The 19635-nt window shown below is 32.4% G+C and overlaps 1 non-coding gene across 1 annotated transcript; it reads left to right on the top strand.

The window, feature by feature from the left end:
- The first annotated feature begins 4585 nt into the window (after window positions 1–4585).
- Window positions 4586–4692, top strand: LOC121212872 (small nucleolar RNA R71). Its single transcript, XR_005908244.1, has one exon. It is a non-coding gene; the product is annotated as a small nucleolar RNA R71 (small nucleolar RNA).
- The last annotated feature ends 14943 nt before the right edge of the window (window positions 4693–19635 follow it).

The raw sequence follows: 19635 nt of genomic DNA, 5'->3' as shown, positions 1-19635 counted from the left end.
TGAACTCTTCCTCCACTATTGTTTCTATCAAATAAATGGCGTGGCATTCTTCATTTTCATTAGCACATTTCAAGGTATTGAATACATTGAATGTGATTTGTTGTTCGTTTACTCTTACGGTTAGTTCACCTTTCTACACATCAATTAAAGTCCTACTTGTAGCAAGCAAAGATCTTCTTAGAATAATTGGCACATCATGGTCAGCTTCACATTCTAAAATAAAAAAAATCTACCAAAAAAATAAACTTGTCACTCTTAGCAACACGTCTTCAATTTTACCTTTCGGATGCCCGTAGGATCGATCAGCAAGTTGCAACGTAACCATAGTAGGTCTTTCTTTTCCAATTCCTAGCTTTCCAAAAATAAACATAGACATTAGATTTATACTCGTTCTAAAATAACATGATGCCTTTCCAACATAATCATTTCCAATTGAACAAGGTATATTGAAACTCCCGAGGTCTTTGAACTTTGGAGGTAATTTATTCTTCAACATCGCTGTACACTCTTTAATGAGAGCAACAGGCTCAAATTATCCTAATCTATGCTTATTTGACAATATATCTTTCATGAATTTCACATAATTAAGCATTTGCTCAAAAACTTCCAAAAACGGTATGTTAATGTGGAGTTGTTTAAGGACATCTAGAAATCTTTGGAACTGAGCCTCTTATTTACAATTGTGGAATCATTGTGGACGTAACACCCCTAACCCGTATCTGTCACTAGAATAGGGTTACGGAGTATTACTAGAGATCACGAATCAAGCAGATAGAAATTTCAGACATTTCATAACATATAAATATTCATAATAAAACAAATCAAAATCATACATACTGTCCATTATACGAGCCGTCGAGGCCCTAAACATGCGTTAGAAACAAGTCAGAACTAAATTGAAAACTCAGAGAACTTTTTGGAAAACATTAAAAATTTTCAAAGCTGCGGGGATCACACGGCCAAGAGACACACCTATGTCTTAGGCCATGTGGGCATTCGAAATGGGGACATACGGCCGTGTCCCAGCCCATGTCTGTGCCCATGTAACTCACTGACTTGGGCCACAAGGCCAAGCCACACGCACGTATGCTAGGCCGTGTACCCTTCGAAGTAACCTCACACACCCATGTGCCAAGCCATGTGCCAGGCCGTGTAACAGCCTGACTTGCAACCTTTTGAAAGCTATAGGGGACACACGACCGTGTCACCGGCCGTGTGTCACACACAGCTGAGACACACGCCTATGTATTTGCCCGTATGGACAAAAATAGGCTATTTTACAAGCCATTTTTCTCACCCATTTGGCATGTACCTACAACCACAATTGCACATACTTACAAGCCATAACAAGGCATCCAAAACAAGTATAATCAAGACTTAAACATACAGTATATTCACATGCAACCAATATGACCTTAGGCATCTCAAATGACAATTCATAACATGTATAATTATGTACATATTTTAATCAAATAAGCCAACAACCTTCCTAGCAATTTGCATCATATCATGCCATTTAGCTTACTTACCAAAACATACCAAAACTTCCCAATTTTTTCTAATTATACCATTCTAAACTAGCATTAATATACATATATGCCTTCCACAACAAAGCACCAGCAAACTATATGACATATCTATTGTGCACATTCAACAACTATTTCATTTTCCATAGTTCAATCACAATTCAAACCACATATCAACCATATTAAAACAACTTATACACATCCAAAATATGCCAAACACAAGCCAAGTAAGTGGCTATAATCACAACAAAACATATAGGCCAACAATAGCCAAAATAATCTATACATGCCATTATAACCAAAATTAAACCAACCAAAAATACCAAAAGATCCGATGGATAGTGTGATATAGATCCAACAAGCTTCCAACCTGAACGAGCTTCTGATTCACTATAAAACATGAAAAATACACAGAGTAAGCATTTAAACTTAGTAAGTTCGTATAACATAAAATTTAACTTACCATTTATTCACATATAAGGTAAGTAAACAAAGCATATCCCAACATATATTGGCCAAATGCCTAAGCACATATACATCAACCATGTTAATCGTGTAAACACATATATATAAACCAAGTCATGGATGAGCTCAACAATTAATCAAATTCCAATACATGTATTATACCATGTAATATCATTTTCCATGTAATTTATATGTATACCTGTAATAGTTCGTATCGAACTCATGTCATTTCATATTAGAAAAAACCCGTTGAAGCATTTAGAATATTGTTGGATACTCGGGATAACTCATACATAGTATACTAAACTGTAATCTGTCAATTCCTATACATGTATGCTCATACAAGCTACAAATTGGTATGCTCTCACGAGCTGAGAATCAGTAAGCTCTCACGAGCTGAGAATCAGTAAGCTCATACGAGCTGAGAATCGGTAACCCTAATGACATGTCTTTTGTATCCTATGAATTCCTAAGGTACAAACGAGACTCAATAATCTTGTACGTCATCGAATATACGATCGATATTTATACATGGCAATTATATAGATTACATACATATAATTCAATTAAAACATATAAATACTCAATTTAATTACACGAACTTATGTAGACGAGTATACATAGATACGAAGGCGATTAATTTGAGACTTTCTCTTTGCCCCGATCTAACTGCATTCAAGGTCTAACTGGATCTATACAAATAAATTTAACTTAATTCAACATATAATTCATTCAATTTAATCCAAAACATATTTTTGGTAAAAATACCATTTTACCCCTATACTTTTAATTCTTTTCAATTTAGTCCCTAGCTCATAAAATTGGAAATTTAAACAATTTCACCACAATTTCACAATTTCACCATGTAATATGTCCTATTTTTCAATTTAGTCCCTAATTGACAATTTCATCAAAAATCTATTTACAAAAGTTGTTTATCTAACAACAAGCATTCATTTTCTATCAACAAACTTCAAAACTCATATATATATTCATCAATAGTAAAACCCTAATAGTTTAACAATTTTACAAATTAGTCCCCGAGCTAGCTAGATTAAGCTACAACGACCCCGAAAACGTATAAATTATTAAAAATGGGACAAAAATGCATACCTAAATGAGCATTCAAAGATGGTCGAACCTAGCTTCAAGAAAAATGGGTTCTTTTTGTTTAAGATTTTGGTTGAATAAAGAAGAAAAATATGATACTTTTATTTGGTTTTATTTAACTTATCTTTAATTACCTATTTACTTAATTTACCTTTTAAAATTAACCAAAATTACACAAAATGCCAAGCCATCATATTCCACTATCACAATTATGGTCTAATTACAATATGAGGACTTCCACTTTAAATTTCTATAGCTATTTAATACCTTTAGCTATTAGAACTCAACTTTTTCACTTTATGCGATTTAGTCCTTTTTATCAAATTGAACATGTAAACGATAAAATTTCTTAATGAAATTTATATACGGTATTTCCGTCATACTTTAGGCAATAAAATAATAAAAAAAAATTTGAATTCGGATTTGTGGTCCCAAAACCACAGTTCTGATTTTATAGGAAAAAGGGTTATTATAGAGAAAATGGTGGAGGTGGTCATCCTTCAGGTTGTTGTTGTTGTTTTGTTGTAGCATTTCCATTGGAAAAATGATCTAACTTCACTACATCAGTCTCTTGTTTAGCTTTTCTAGTTGTAGCGTGGTTTTCAGATGTTTCTAAAATCTTTCCATTGTTGCACTCTAAATTTCCCTTTTCTGCAATGGCATCTTTAACAATTTTATTCACCTGAGTCCCACTTCTAAGAGTGATTGCCTTACAATGCTCCTTCCGTTATGATCTCAAATTCTTAGTATCACTTGGCAGAGCTCCTTGAGGTCTCGAATTTAAAGCATTTTCTATTTGCCCCACTTGATTCTCAAGAGCTCAAAAGAATGCAGCTTGACTCTAGATCACAACATCATTCTTGGCCATATACTATTTCAACAAAGCTTCAATAGGTGATGATGATGAAGAAACCAACGTTTGACCTTGTTGGGCATTCTGCCTTGACATAGGTTGAGTATAACCAGATGGTGCACTTATGGCATTGTATCTTGCAGGATTATTAAAATTCCCTGCACCTTGATTATTCTAACTAAATTTTGGATGTTGCTTCCACCATAGATTGTAGGTGTTGGAATAGGGGTTATTATTATGATCGAAATTACCCATATAACACACATATGTTGGGTTTGATGGGCATTCGTCAAACACATGGTCTTCGCCACAATAAACACATGATAGCTTGGCTGATTTCATCTCCTGAACTGCAGTTGGCCTCTTCATTGTTTTGATCATATTAGTTAAAGATGATACCTGGGTAGTTAATGAAGTGATTACATCCAGTTCCACAATTCCAGTAGTTCTCCTACCAGTCCCAACTCGCGTGGTAAGATATTGATAATAATTGTTGGCAATCCGTTCCAAAATCTCATAAGCTTTATTTTAAGATGTATCCAATAAGGTACCATTGGCAGAAGCATCAACTACAATCCTTTTATGTGCATTCAACCCATTATAAAACATCTTTATCTGAGTCCAGTGTTAAAACCCATGCATCGGACATTTTCGCAGTAATTCTTTAAATCTTTTCCAAGTTTCATACTGTGTTTCATCTTTTTATTACTGAAAATACGTGATGTCATTTCTAAGCTTGGCATTCAAGTTTGGCGGATTATACCGCAACAAAAACTTCTGACAAAGGTAATTCCATGATGCCACTGTCCTTGATGGCGAAGCATTAAGCCACATTTTTTCTCAGTCTTTCAAGGAATATGGAAACAATTTAAGTCACAAGGCATCTTTTGGAACACCCTATTGTCTAATGAGTCATAGACTTCTAGAAAAAGTCTTAAGTGCAGTCTTGGATCCTAATTTGGAGACTCACTGAATTGCTTAACAGTTTGCGGCATCTGAAACATTTCTAGTTTCAATTCAAATTGCTGAGCTTGTATGTGTGGTCTGACTATCCTTGGATTCAAGTCATCCAAAATTGGCACTACCCTTGTTTACTTGTTTCAAAAGAATCTATGATGTTGATTTGAAAGGTTAGGATTACTGAGAATCTACACTTGTTAACCAAATATACCTCAGCAAAATCAATCTTATTCTACTGCTCGAAAGAGATTTAAAATGGTCTGGAACTTTCAAGAACAAGACATTAAGTTACCTTGCCTAAAGAAATATATGTCTATATGTCTTTAGCAAGGTACCCAGCATTATTTTGTTTACTTTCCATATGGAACGTTGCTCTATGTCTAGAGACTGGTACAAGTATTCGGTCGAATACTTACTCATATCATTCAATTTTGATTTAACTAACCTAACCTTGTCAGTATTAGATTAATTTCATAGACATGTTGCACATTCATTTATGTCACATTGAATGCTATTCTGAATTTGAATGTTATTTTCCAACCTATGAGTTAATCTCATAGGGTTGGGACCACTTGATGAAACCTTTATTTTCTTTAATGAATAAAGCCTAGATTACTTTTAATTTAAAGTTTAATTGGATGGTATTTATGAATTGCATGCATATAATCTCTAGACATAGATGAATGTGCAGCATGTTTATGAAATTAATCTAATACTGAAAAAGGTTAGGTTTGTTAGATCGAAATTGAATGATATGAGCAAGTATTCGATCGAATACTTGTTGCAGTCTCTAGACATAGAGTAGCGTTCCATATGAAAACAAAACAAAACAATGCTGGGTATCGTGACTTGGAAGGTTGGGATTACTAAGAATCTACCCATGTTAAGCAAATATGCCTCGGCAAAATCAATCTTATTGTACTGCTCAGAAGAGATCTAAAATGGTCTGCTTCTTTCTAGAGGAAGACCTCAAGTTACCTTACCTAAAGCGATATATGTCTACAGGCCTTTAGCACGGTACCAAACAGTGTTTTGTTTTCTTTCCTTATGGAACGCTGCTCTATTTCTAGAGACTACTACAAGTATTCGGTCAAATACTTGCTCATATCTTTCCATTTTGATCTAACTAACCTAAGCTTGTCAATGTTAGATTAATTTCATAAACATGCTACACATTCATCTATGTCTAGAGATTATGCGCATGCAATTCATAAATACCATTGAATGAAACAATAAATTAAAACTAATCTAGGCTTTAGTCATTAAAGGAAATAAAGGTTTCCTCAAGTAATGCCAACCCTATGAGATTAACTCATGGGATAACATTCAAATTTAGAATAGCATTCAACGTTATTCTTCTCAATTCAATTCACAAAATAGTAAAAGAAGAACTTCAAGAAGATGGCTTTCACCTATCTAGCCCCACAACTTTGGCGTCGCAATCTAATAGTGGCCAAGAGGAACTGTTTTCTTCTTCTCTCTTACAATTCTGCCTTGTTCTCAACCATTATCCTCTACTCCCATCTAAGGATATTTTTTCAATTGTCTCATCAACTGTCTACTTTATTTTTTCTTTTTGGGTTTTATAACTCTTCCTTTAAAGTAGACCCATCATCCCATCATCCCATGATCTTTTTCCTCTTTTTTAGGCTGATTTTTTGGTATATGTACACAGGGCTAATAATGGTTAGTGCTGACTAAGTCTCTTCCTGACATTGCCATGACATTCATCTTGGCAAACTATCTAGCCTTTTACCATGACAAACATTTACTCCTTTACTTCTTTTTCCTGATTCTGCACTTACAACTCAATCAGCAAACAAATCCTTCTTGCAAATAATTAAAAGTAACATATAATAACATTTAAGCATAGTCCAAGCTCTCTAATGTAATGCCCTAAAAAATACTAAAATAATATCCTAAAATGCAACTAAATTCACCTGAATACAGACAATTAACGAAATATAAAGGTATGACATATAACTCTTTTCAAGAGTTATCATTCACTAAGGGGGAGAATAAGGGACAATATGATGTGCCAAACTAATTTGCAGTTAAAACTATTTTGATGCTCATTGTTCTTGGATTCCATACCAACCTTAAGCCTCAAAACGTTACAAGCCGAAAAGTCCTATGTGACCTAGGTAAATCTATTTGTGAATGGTCATTGTATTGAGTGGTTGCAATAATTATTGTTTGTGTTTTGTTAGGATAATCAAATTACATGTTAATTTTTTGATGGATCAATATATTTGAGGACCTTATTTCTTATATACTTTGTAATGTACTGAACTTAGATGTTTGAGGTTGAGAATGGTAAGTCATTCACATATCATGCCTGAATTACATGTATTTATGATTATTCCTAGTTACGTTACTCCAAAACTTATCTTTGTATCATACTCACCTAAGGGACATCTGTTATATATTTCCTTTTTATATTTTCTTACTTAAAGACAAGCAATGACTTAAATGTGGAGGAGTTTGATCTATCGTAATTCGTTACAGTAGATTAAACCATTTTTTATACTTAAGGAGGTTGTATGAAAGCAATTTAATTATATTTTAACTTAGTTTTCATCTTTTGGTAATCAATATAAAAAGAATGAATTGATATATTTATATAACCTTAGGGGCTAGGATAGACCTAAAGGAAGTCTAACTTATTTTGTGAGTGTGCATGACATTATTCGGAGGTATAGGAACATGAAATTGGTGGCAATATTACAACACAGAGTGTCGATGTCACAACAAAGTAAGTAGAGTACTCAAAAGGAGCACACTACCTTCTATGTCGCGACATAGCCAGAGGGTGTCACGACACAGCCTGAAATCAAGCCTTAGCTTGAAACTGCCATAAGTTTTGCGACACAGACCAGAGTGTGTCACGAAATTGCTTTGACAAGAGGAATTAATGAGCCAAGGTCGTTTTGGTCTGCATAATAGACATTAACCCAAAAAGTCAGCCAAATTAGGTCAATGGATGATGGCCAACCCTAATCCTATAAATAAACATCTTTAAACACTTCATAAGGAGTTTTTATTCAAGTTTTAGTTTTTAGTTTTCCTTAGTATATTTTTTACTTGGGTTTCTTTTACCATGGTAATCTACTTTTGCTTCTATTTTGTTCTTCGGAGAATCTGATTTAGGGATTCATCAATTCTTTGTGGATTGTGTTAGCACACTTATCAATATATATCAGGATTCTTCTTAAACTCTATTCTTGATTTATTATTCATGTTCATCATTTCAATCAAGTTTATTATGTTTATTAGATCCATCAGGAACTAATCTTTTTATGGGAGATTAGTGAGTAGACGTGGGAGTAATTAACTTCTATGTAGGGTTTCTTAACAGAACAGCTGGTTGGGATAGCAAGAACATAAAATCACTAGGCTTGACAACCCTAGGAAGTCATCTAGGTGGGAATCAACCCAAAATTGGTATTTTCTATCTATGAACACCTTAGCCCAATCCGATCTAGACCTAACTCATTAGTTTAGTGGAAGATCGATAGATCCTGTTAGGTTAATGACTAGTTGATTGAATAGAACCTAAAATAAGAGATAGTTATGACCACTGAAGTCAGTTAATCTTTTATTCTTAGAATTGATCAAATATACAAATTAGTTTTTCATCTTTATTTTTATGTATCTTAATTATTTTTATAAAGTATGAATTTTCATCACTCTAGAGGATTGCTTGTATTTGTTTGAATGAACATGACCAGTTCTTTTTAAATATTTATGAGCAATCCACATAATTTATTTTGATGGATAATACTTATACATTTATTCATTTTCATTGCCTCTATATCTATTAATACTTTAACTGCTTGAACTAATTGTGTTTGCATTAAAAATGCCTGAGTTGTCTAGATATCACTCTTAAGTTGCATGTGAGGTAGTTCTCATGCAAGTTTGATATTTTACCACCAAACAACCTAATTATCTGATTTAATCCAAGGGTCATCTTTCTTTTTTGCATGTTTGGTGTGTTTGCTTGAGGAAAAGAAAGAGTTAAGTGTAGGGGAGTTTGATCTGTCATAACTTGATACAGAAAATTAAACTTTTTCGGTATATTTGAGGAGCTTGTTTTCAAGCAAAGTAGTGTCTTTTAGGTAGTTTTTAGGTTTTTGATTTAATAAGTGAAATTTTCTCTTTTTACTTATTTTTTAGACCTAAATTGGCCAATCTTTTCATTTGGTGACATAACCTTCATTTAAGTGTTGTAGGTACTTATCAGAGGTTTGATATCGTGCGAAAAATTTAACAAGGTAAGGGTATTACGATATTAAGACTCTAGAATTGTAAAACCCTCACCAGTTCCAGGACCAAGACATCAACCAGTGGTATCGTAATATCTCCCTAGGGTATTGCGATATCCAAATGACAAGGAGGCCCCCCATTTCAAGACTAACAACATTATCGCGATATCCAACCCTCAGTATTGGATATCACTGTTGTCAGGGGATAAAAAATAAAATCAAGGGCAATGTTTGTCCAACGAAAGCACTAATCAAAAGAAGCCCATACAAGGGCATTCTGGTCACAAATATTGGGTCAAAATATTGCTAAAATCAACCAAAATTGGCTGAGAAGAGAGGAGGTCACACATAGAGTAGTTTTAGCTTTAGTTTCCTTAGGTTTTCTCTTAGCTTTCTCTTCTATTTTTTAGGGTTTTTATTTTTCATCATCTTCCATAGTTGTAGAAGTTATTTTTCTGCATTTTTCTTCTTGTTCTTGTTACTTGCATATTTAGTTAAGTTAGATAATACTGTAGCTTAGGTTTGTCGAGACCATTTTTAAAATCGAGTTTTGGAAAATGGGAATCGACTTTAAGAAAAACAAAAACGAGAGTCGCCACCAATCTTTTTAGGTGTGATTGGATCACCTTATAAAATGTTTTGTTTTAAAACATTAATTTTGGTCTACGAAAGTCGAGAAAACGGATTCGGGAGTCGATTACATACGAGGAAGGGTTAGCACCCTCGTAACGCCCAAAAATTGGTACCTAATTGATTATCAAGTGTCTTTAATGTCGAAAATTTGAAAGTTTTAAGATGCAAACCTCTTTTAATTAGAATGTCTCAATTTTGAAAATTAAGGCTCACTTATTTCAAACGAGTCAAAACATCACATCCAGTAAGTTAGGACGTAACATTTAAAACCTTCGAAGCTAAGCTCGTCTTTCGAAAATTTCTATCTCGAAACAACAAAACGCCATATCCAGTAAGTTAGGACACTATGTTTTGAAATCTCGAAATAATTGTTTAAGTTTTGAAAACTCAAAATCACTTAGAAGGGTGCTTGACTATTCGAATTCAACGAGAAAAGCCGCAACCCAGTAAGTTAGGGTACTACCTTTCTCGAAGTTTCCAAACATCAAGCATTGCCTTTTATTTTTTTTTAAAAAAACCTTGGAATATTATTTTAAATGATGTTTTAGGATGACATATTAATGCATCATGAAGCATAGATGTACAAAATATTCTAACATTTCCATACAAACATAAATAATATCATTAAGACAAAACTAAATAACATGAACATATGTTTAATGAAAAAAATCATACTAGGGTAAATATAAGATAATAAACAAATAAAAACATGAATGAACTAAAAGAAAACCATAATACATGCAAAAATTATACAACAATATATATCATAAAATAGCACATAAAAGAAATAATTAAACATAGCATATAAAAAAATGAAACCATGCACAAATAAGATAAATGACATACACTAAAAAAATGAATAAATAGAACATTTACAAATTATAAAAATATAATGCAATAGTTCAAAATACATGAAATGATAATATAATATATATACATGCATAGAAAATATATATTTGAAAATAAACTATATAAAAAGGTTAAATATTATAATATATAAAATACATAATCAAATGTATAAAAGATAGAAATAAATATACATATTTGAAAAATGAAGAAATTAAAATAAAAAAGGTTGAAAAACTAAGATAGTCGAAGAATAAAATAAGAACAAACCACAGAGAGTAAGAATGCAAGAGGGAGAGAAATTTGAGTGAATGCTCTCAAGAATTTTTATTGCTTCCCAAAACTCAAGTGATTTACAATGAAGGGAGAGGCCTCTATTTATAGTTGAGCCTCCCCAAATCCAACGGTACAGATCAATTACATCAACTGTTAAGATTAAAGGATATCTACAAATTAAATCTCCAAGATTACAAAATCATATCTTCAAGATTGCATATCATATCATATCATATCTAAGATATCATATCATATCTAAGACTGCATATCCTTAAAGATTACATTTCCATATAAGTCAAGCTTGTTGATGGACCTTAAATCTTTTCAAGTAATGGGCCACCCTGATCGGGCCAAATTATATTTGTAATTCTAGACTGAACTTGGACTTCATTTTTTTGGGGGTTTATTATATTTTTGCTTTTGGACTTATTTCTGGGCCCGGGCAAAATTGAGTGTCTACAAGGTTTATTTCCACTTTTAGTCTATATCTTTTACTTGTAGTGACATTTTACTCTTTGTTTAATGCTATTCCAGTTTCTTTTACTTTCAATTGTTAAAACCCCTACCTTTAAAGTTTGTTGTGCTTTATTTTAGAGCTAGTTTATCATCTTCATCTTTTTCTTTTCAAGTTTTATACCTGAAAAATCCAAAATTTAATCTTTTTCTTATTCTTTATTTCCATGGTTGCAATGGTTTCTTCTTTTATGTTCATTAGCTTTATTTTTCATACGAGTGATTAAACTTTTAAGAGGAGTAGTTGATAGAGATATGGTGAGCTGATTTTTGGATGAGGGACCAAATATTAATAAATTAGACTAATTTGAATGGGCCTAAAAACTTAGGGTTAAGAGAAAATCTAGGCAAGTGAGACCGAGAAAAGATCTTGTTGAGCACCGATTCATTAGTCCCTGGTTAGCCAATGAAATCGAGAGATAATCTGTATAACTTGTCTAACTAGATAAAACTGAGACTAAAAGGTAAAATGGAGCTATTTTAGGAGTTTAAGCAATTTGGATCCCTAATTCGAAGATTGGTAAAAATATCAAAATCAATCAACCACTATTTGTTATTTATTTGTTGATTCAAAAGATTTTCACTTTTTACAATTTGGTCATTGGTAGCTAGCTCGTAGATTAGTTTAGCCATTTTTTACTCTATGTTTTGTCGTAATATGATTTTCAGCGATTAGTTCGTTAGACTTTCTATTTGCATTCTCATTAGTAGAAATTGTTCAATCTATTACTCTCTTCGGTACGATCCTCGAAGTACTCTTGTACCTTGTTGTATAAATATATTACAACTAACCTACCATACTTGCAGACATCGTACCTATTAGTTTTATTCCATTGTTGTCTTTAATCATTGATTCATCTCTCTCGTCATTCGCGAGGGCAACTAGAGAGGTCGCTGTCTAGCGCAAATCCATCAAGAGAGGAAGGCTGCCAAGTAAGTTTCTTGTTTTTTATTTTCTCTAACTCCAAGGACAGTACATATAGCACTCCCAACTACTCCGTGGTCTTGATGCTTATAAAGAATTCATGTGGAGTTGTGTGTTTCTGTGGAACGAGTAGACTTTTTAAACTTTCGAGTGGACAACTTGGTATAACGGGATGCTCATTTAAACAAAAAATTAATTCAAGAAGCAATGGAAACTTAATCCTCCTTCGGTTACTTTAATGAGTGATAAGCAACAAATAGATACTCAACGTCATGAAAGGTACCATCCCATGAAATCAACTACAATTAATTCAGTAGCACATGAGATAACTTCATCGTAGAAGGTACCTTGAAGAGGTAGTATACCTAGTTTGTAAAGATCCCTTAATGAGATAGAAGCCTCATCGGTGGCAAGATGAATAGTATTAGTTGATGGACACTAAACCTCGTAAAAAACACAAATAACATCCTTGTTATAATCATAAATGTACAAGGACGCGTACACACACTATAGGAAATTAAGCATTTAGCGGCATTTTTAGTGGCGTTTGGAATAAAAACGCCGCTAAATTTATACATTAGTGGCACTAAAAGGTACTAAAATTTTTCAAATCGGCATCGTTCAACTAATGGAAAATTTTTTTTAGTGGCGTTTTCCCTTAAAATGTCGCAAACGTGTTACGTTAGTGCCATTTGTCGTAAATGCCGCAAATTTGCAATACCTATTTGACTTAAATGGCATCATTTCATTATAGAGCATTAAAATTTTGGTGGCGCTTTTGAGAAAACATCACAAAATTGCAATACATATTTGCATTACATCGACGTTCATAAGAGGGAATTAAAATTTTAGTGGCGTTTAAGAATAAAATGTCGCAAACTTTGTTACATTAGTGGTGCTTTACGCAAGCGCTGCAAAATTTGAATAGCAAATAGACTAAAACAGTGTCGTTTCCCTACGGAGGAATAAATTTTTTAGTGGCGTTTTTCATAAATGCCGTAAAATTTTGATACCAATTTGCCCTAAACGACAATATTTCAATACAGGGAATTAAATTTTTAGTGGCGTTTTGGAAGAAAACGCCGCAAAAGTGATACTCTAGTGGCATTTTTCATAAACGCTGCAAAGTTACAATACCAAATAGACTTAAATGGCGTCGTTTTACTACAGAGAATAAATTTTTTAGTGGCATTTTTCATAAAACACCGCAAATATGAAATACAAATTTCACTTAAACGCCGTAGTTTCGTTCCAGAGCAATAAATTTTTAGTGGCGTTTTTTACAACTAACGCCGAAAATATTATACAGTAGTGGTGTTTTCTATAAACGCCGCAAAATTATTTGCCTGGACGACGTCACTTATCTATAGAGAATTAAGTTTTAATGGCATTTTTACTGCAAACGCTACTAAGTTCATGCATCAATGGCGTTTTTCATAAACGTCGCAAAATTGCAATACCAATTTGACTTAAATGTCGTCATTTTTTTAGCCCCAAAGATCCTTTAGTTTTTTCCAAAATTAGATTTCCTTGAAATTTTTCAAAAAACCCTTTATTTATTCCCCAAATCCTTTAGTTTTTGATAAAAAGAATCTCGTAATAAATATGTTATTTTAGGGTTTAGGATTTAAGACTTGGAGTTAATGGTTTACGGTTTAGGGGTTCATATTTAATTAGTATTTTAAGGTATATGGTTTAAAGATCAGGGTTTGTTGTATAGAGTTTATGGTTTCAGTGTTTAGTATTTAGGGTTTAAAGTTTAGGATTAGTGGTTGGAGTTTAGGGTTTAGAGTTTAGAGTTTAAGGTGTAAGGTTAATGATTCATGATTTATGTTTTAGGGTTGAGGATTTTGGAGTGTTACTAAAAACGACAAGAAATCATTTTATTTTAGGGTTTAGGTTTAGGGTATACAATTATTTTCTTAATTACTTTTGTACATTGTAATATATATTATTAAATTAATATCTAAAGCATAATAAAGTCAAAAGGAGAGAGAAATTCATTATTTCCACAAAAATCCACCTCTTGGTAATTTTAAATTATAAAATTTTAAAAATCAAATATATTGTTTGAAACAAAACAAACGTCATTTAAAGGAATTTAAGAAATAATTAAACTATAACTAATAGTTGTATCAAAGGCATTAGTGGCGTTTATCATACAAACGCCGCAAAAGGTAAGAAATAGCGGTGTTTTCTACAAAAATTCATTTCACTAAACCAAAACGATGCCATTTTGAGTGGCCTTTTTAGTCTCATTAGCGGCGCTATGTTAAAAACGCCGCAAAAGATCAACCTTTAGTTGCGCTATGTTAGAAACGCCGCAAACCTTCATTTTTGAGTAAAAAGGAAACTATGTCGTTTTGCTTTCCTCTAATTCTATCCCAGCCATATACCCGAAACCCCATTTTTTTACCCCTAAAATATTTCCCGAATCTCTCAAATATCTCCAAACCCTAAATTTCCCCCAAATCAAAATCGACACCCATCTGCTGCAACGCCTCTGACCTGAGCATCTGCATAGCCGTCGAGTGTCCCTTCTGCTGCGTCGTCGTCCTCTACCGCAATCAAATGATAAATTTTTTTTGTTATACATTCCTCTGCTGCATCACTGACTTTATATATTCCTCTGTCGCAACCAAACGGTAAGTTGTTTCCTTGATCATTTTCTTCATTAATGAGTATTTCCTCTGTTATTTTCATATCCTATTAGTGGGTTTTTGCCCTTCTATGGTGGGTTGGTTGTTAAACTGAGTTCCTGAGTCTATGTCAAACCCTTACAAAAAAACTCCATTCCAATAGTTTAAAAAACAAAATATATTGTTTTTGTTGAGATTGGTTGTTGTTCTTAATATTTTCTTGCCTAAAACAAGTTTTCCTTCTTTTTTGGTGTGAATAATCATGTTGCACAAGTGTTTTTTGTTGTTGTTGATGTTTGAGATACATGTGTCCAGTTGTCAGTGAAATCCTTCAATCCAGGTATATGATAAATTCCTTCCTCATACACAAGGCCTATCTGTTCAATCTTTCTTAGCTGTTTTCCTCTATTGGTTCTATGTTTTCTGGGAAATAAACTTGTGTTGCTTTGTAGCTTACCTAAAGATGTGCATAATATGAACCAGGGTAGGGTACTATTGTTTTTGAGGTTAGATTTATCCTGAAAATTTCATTAGTTTCAGCTGTGATTTTGGTGTAAATATAATATGGAGTGGAAATTCCAATACTTTAGGTTTAACTTTGCATCAGAATTCTGGATCTCAAGAAGACTTGCGTTAGTTGATTGATCAAAGAAAAAGAAAGAGAATAGAATCAACAAGAAGATCAATGATGAGAAACTAAAGCACTTTGATGATTTTTTTAGGTGTCAATTCGCTTTGTGTCGTGTTGCATGCATGCATTTAAGCCTTGGTAGAAAGCTCTTTTTAACTTTTATATGGAAAAGTTCAATTTTTCTAAGGTTTTTTTTTAGTATTTTTAGAATCATATTTTATATCCATGCCCTTATATGCGTAGTACATAGATATCGAATATTATCATTGACCTTGCTTAAAGGTGAGCTTCAAGTCAAGATCTATGGTGTTTGCTTTCCTTTACATGGGTTAGAGTTCTTTTAGACATTCCAGGTTGTTGAAAATCAATAATGGCTTACCTTTTCCCTATATTCAAAAAAGTAAAACTTATTAACATAGTAAAATATATTTATATTTATATTTATATTTATATAAATATCATAATCTTTATAATACCCAATTGAGTTATATTAAAAATTATAATTTAAATATGAACTTACAATTATTTGTTTTTAAGATTATTACACCAAATTAAGCAATAAATTTTTATTTTAAAATATTATGATATTCATATTTTAAATAATTTACGTATAAATGCATATAGAAAAATTAATATAGAGACTGATTACATATTTACTTTTATTGATATTATTCTGACTGGTTACATATTTACTTTTATTGATATTATTCTTTAAATATTTATTTATATTTTGAAATTAAATTAAACTAATATTGATATAATATAGTGACTAATATTTTAATTATATTATTATAAAAAAAATCAAACAAAGTATATTGTGATTTGATAATAATGACTTTAACACTAGATACCTTAGAAAAAGAATTCTAAATAGAAATTTAAGATATAAAATGATTAGATTTTTTTTTCTCTTACTATTTTATTGTTTATTAGATTACTACATTTACATTTGAATTATATTTTATTTTTATATATTTATAGTTTGAATTCAACTTTAAATAATTGGTTAATTTTTGTATTTATTAAATTAAAACCTAACCATAACTTACATAACTTACATAACTTTCATAGCTTATATAACTTATATAACTTACATAAATTACATAGCTTACATAACTTACATAACTTATAGAACTTACATAACTTACATAGCTTACATAACTTACATAACTTACATAGTTTACATAACTTACATAAATATACATCATAACTTATATAACTTACGTAATACATAAATATATACTTATAAATAAACAACTTACTTGAATTAGTTTACACCCATTAGATACTTGATACTTGATATGTATGATCTATTTTAGTACAATGACATGATTTAAATCAATTGAGAACATTTAAGTAACTATAATTTATTGTCAACTTTAGACTTTAAGAACAACGAAATGGATAAGAGTTGGATGAATTTGTAAAGGGTAAGCAACAACTATCGAAATGGAGTACAAACTTTTCTAAAGTTTGCATTTCAAAATGCAAGCCAGAAAATATGATTCTTTGCCTGTGTAAGAAGTGTGGCAACATCAATTGACATTTTCGTGAAGTTGTCTATGAACATATAATTGTTGATAGCTTTATTTGGGGTATACAAAATGGATTTTCTATGGAGAGTGTACATCTAGTAGAACCTCTTCAACGATTAATATGGCTTATCCTCATAGTGCTTACCATCAGTCTGTTAGAGAAGATGACATGAAAGGTATGTTGCGGGATGCATTTAATATGCACAATCATGGTTTGCAAGCGTTTCCACCTAAATTTATTGCATCTGATGACTGTAATATTGGTGGAAATGCTTTTACCGAAACGGGAATAAGTGTACCTGATGAAGAGCCAAATAAAGAAGCAGCGAAGTTCTACAAGTTACTTAATGCAATGAATGAAGAACTTTACGAGGGATCAAAATATTCAAAAATGTCTTGCTGCATTTGTCTATTTCACTTAAAATGCTTGGAAGGGAAGACCGGAAACTCTTTTACAATGTTATTGGAGTTTTTGAGAGATATGTTTCCATTTGAAAAAATCCCTCATCCATGCAAATATATAAAGAAACTGATAAAAGATTTAGGCCTTGGGTACGAAAAAATTTATAGTTTCCCAAATGACTGCATGTTGTATTGGGGTGATCGAAAAAACCAATAGTCTTGTCATGTTTGATGTAAATCTTGTTGGATGAATATGAATAAAGAAGATGTGAATGAGGATGAAGGTGAGGCACAGTCAAGAAAGAAGCTAGTAAAGATTTTGTGATATTTTCCACTAATACCAAGGCTTTAAAGGCTTTTCATGTCATCAAAGACAGTCGAGTCTATGACGTGGCATCATGATCAACGAATCGATGATGGATTATTAAGGCATCTTGCGGATTCTTTAGCTTGGAAATCATTTGTCAGTAAATTTCCAAGCTTTGCAAGCGATCCTTGGAGTATAAGGCTTCGGCTAGCATCTGATGGATTTAATCCTTATAAAATTATGAGCACTTCGTACAGTACTTGGCCTATAGTCTTGTTCCTCATAATTTTCCTCCATGGATTTGCATGAAGCAATCTTCTTTTATCTTATCTATGATTATCCCTAGAGAGAAAGGTCTTGGAAATGATATTGACATTTATTTGCAGCCACTTATTGAAGAGTTAAAATAATTATGGGCAGGTGTTGAGACATATGATTTATTGAGAAAGGAGAAATTTTATTTATGTGTAGCTTTGTTCTGGACTATTAATGATTTCCCGGCTTATGCCAATTTATCTGGTTGGAGTACCAAAGGACATTATGCTTGTCCTTGTTGTGTTGCGCAAACATGTTCGAAGTGGTTATATAATGGGAAGAAGTTCTCTTATATGGGGCATCATCGGTGGTTAGATGGAAATCATAAATTTAGATTTTAGAGGACTCTATTTGACGGTATTGAAAAGTTCAAAGGAGCTCCTGAGCAGACCATTGGATCTGATATCTTGTTTATGTTAAAAGATATCAATTTTAGTTATAGGAAGATGAATCAATCACTCAACATGCAAACAAAGAGAAGATCGAGGGATGAATCTGATGAAGAGGATAATCCTAATGAGGTGGACTTGTGGAAAAAAAAGATGTATTTTTTTAGTTGTCTTATTGAGAGCACCACATTTTACACCACAATCTTGATGTCGTGCATATTGAGAAGAATGTTTGCGAGAACATCATTGGGACAATTTTGAATGTCGATGGAAAATCAAAAGACAATCTTTAGAGTCGACTTGATTTAGTTGACATGGGAATTCAGCGTGATCTTCATCCCCAAGTACTTCCGAATGAGAAATATCGGTTGTCGCCTTCTATTTTTGCAATGTCAAAGGAAGAGAAAAAAGTGTTCTGCATGGTGTTGAAAGATATAAAGGTCCTATATGCATATGTATCAAATATAATTCGATGTGTGAGTCTTAAATATCAAAGACTATATTCCTTAAAATCACATGATTATCACATCTTGATGCAAGATTTACTGCCAGTTGCTTTACAATGCTGTATGTCAAAAAAGGTGACATTCTGTATAATTGAACTATCCAATATAATGAAAGCTATTTGTGTCAAAGTTTTGAATGTTGAAGAACTTGAGAAAGTACAAGATCGAGCCGCTTTGACTTTATGCAATTTGGAGAAGATCTTTCCACCTTCTTTCTTCACTGTTATGGTGCACTTGTTAATACATCTCCCTCATGAAGCAATACTTGGTGGATCGGTTTTCTATCGATGGATGTACCCTATAGAAAGGTGCTAATTTATTTGAAAAGTATTCATTCATTCACCTCTTACCTTTAGTTACAACTTTTGATAATGTTGTATATCGTGTTTAGGTTCCTATGCAAATTGAAGTCTTATTTTCGTAATAAGCGTTATCCAGAATGTAATTTATAATACTTTGGTTTAAGTTTCATTTATATTTACTTTCTAAACTTGTGATTTTTTAGGAGAGATTTGCTTTAGAGGTCTAGGATACTT

The sequence above is a fragment of the Gossypium hirsutum genome, chromosome A13 (genome assembly GCF_007990345.1).
Source record: "Gossypium hirsutum isolate 1008001.06 chromosome A13, Gossypium_hirsutum_v2.1, whole genome shotgun sequence".
NCBI lineage: Eukaryota > Viridiplantae > Streptophyta > Magnoliopsida > Malvales > Malvaceae > Gossypium > Gossypium hirsutum.
Note: the sequence above shows the minus strand (reverse complement) of the source record. Positions and strands in the feature narration are given on the sequence as shown.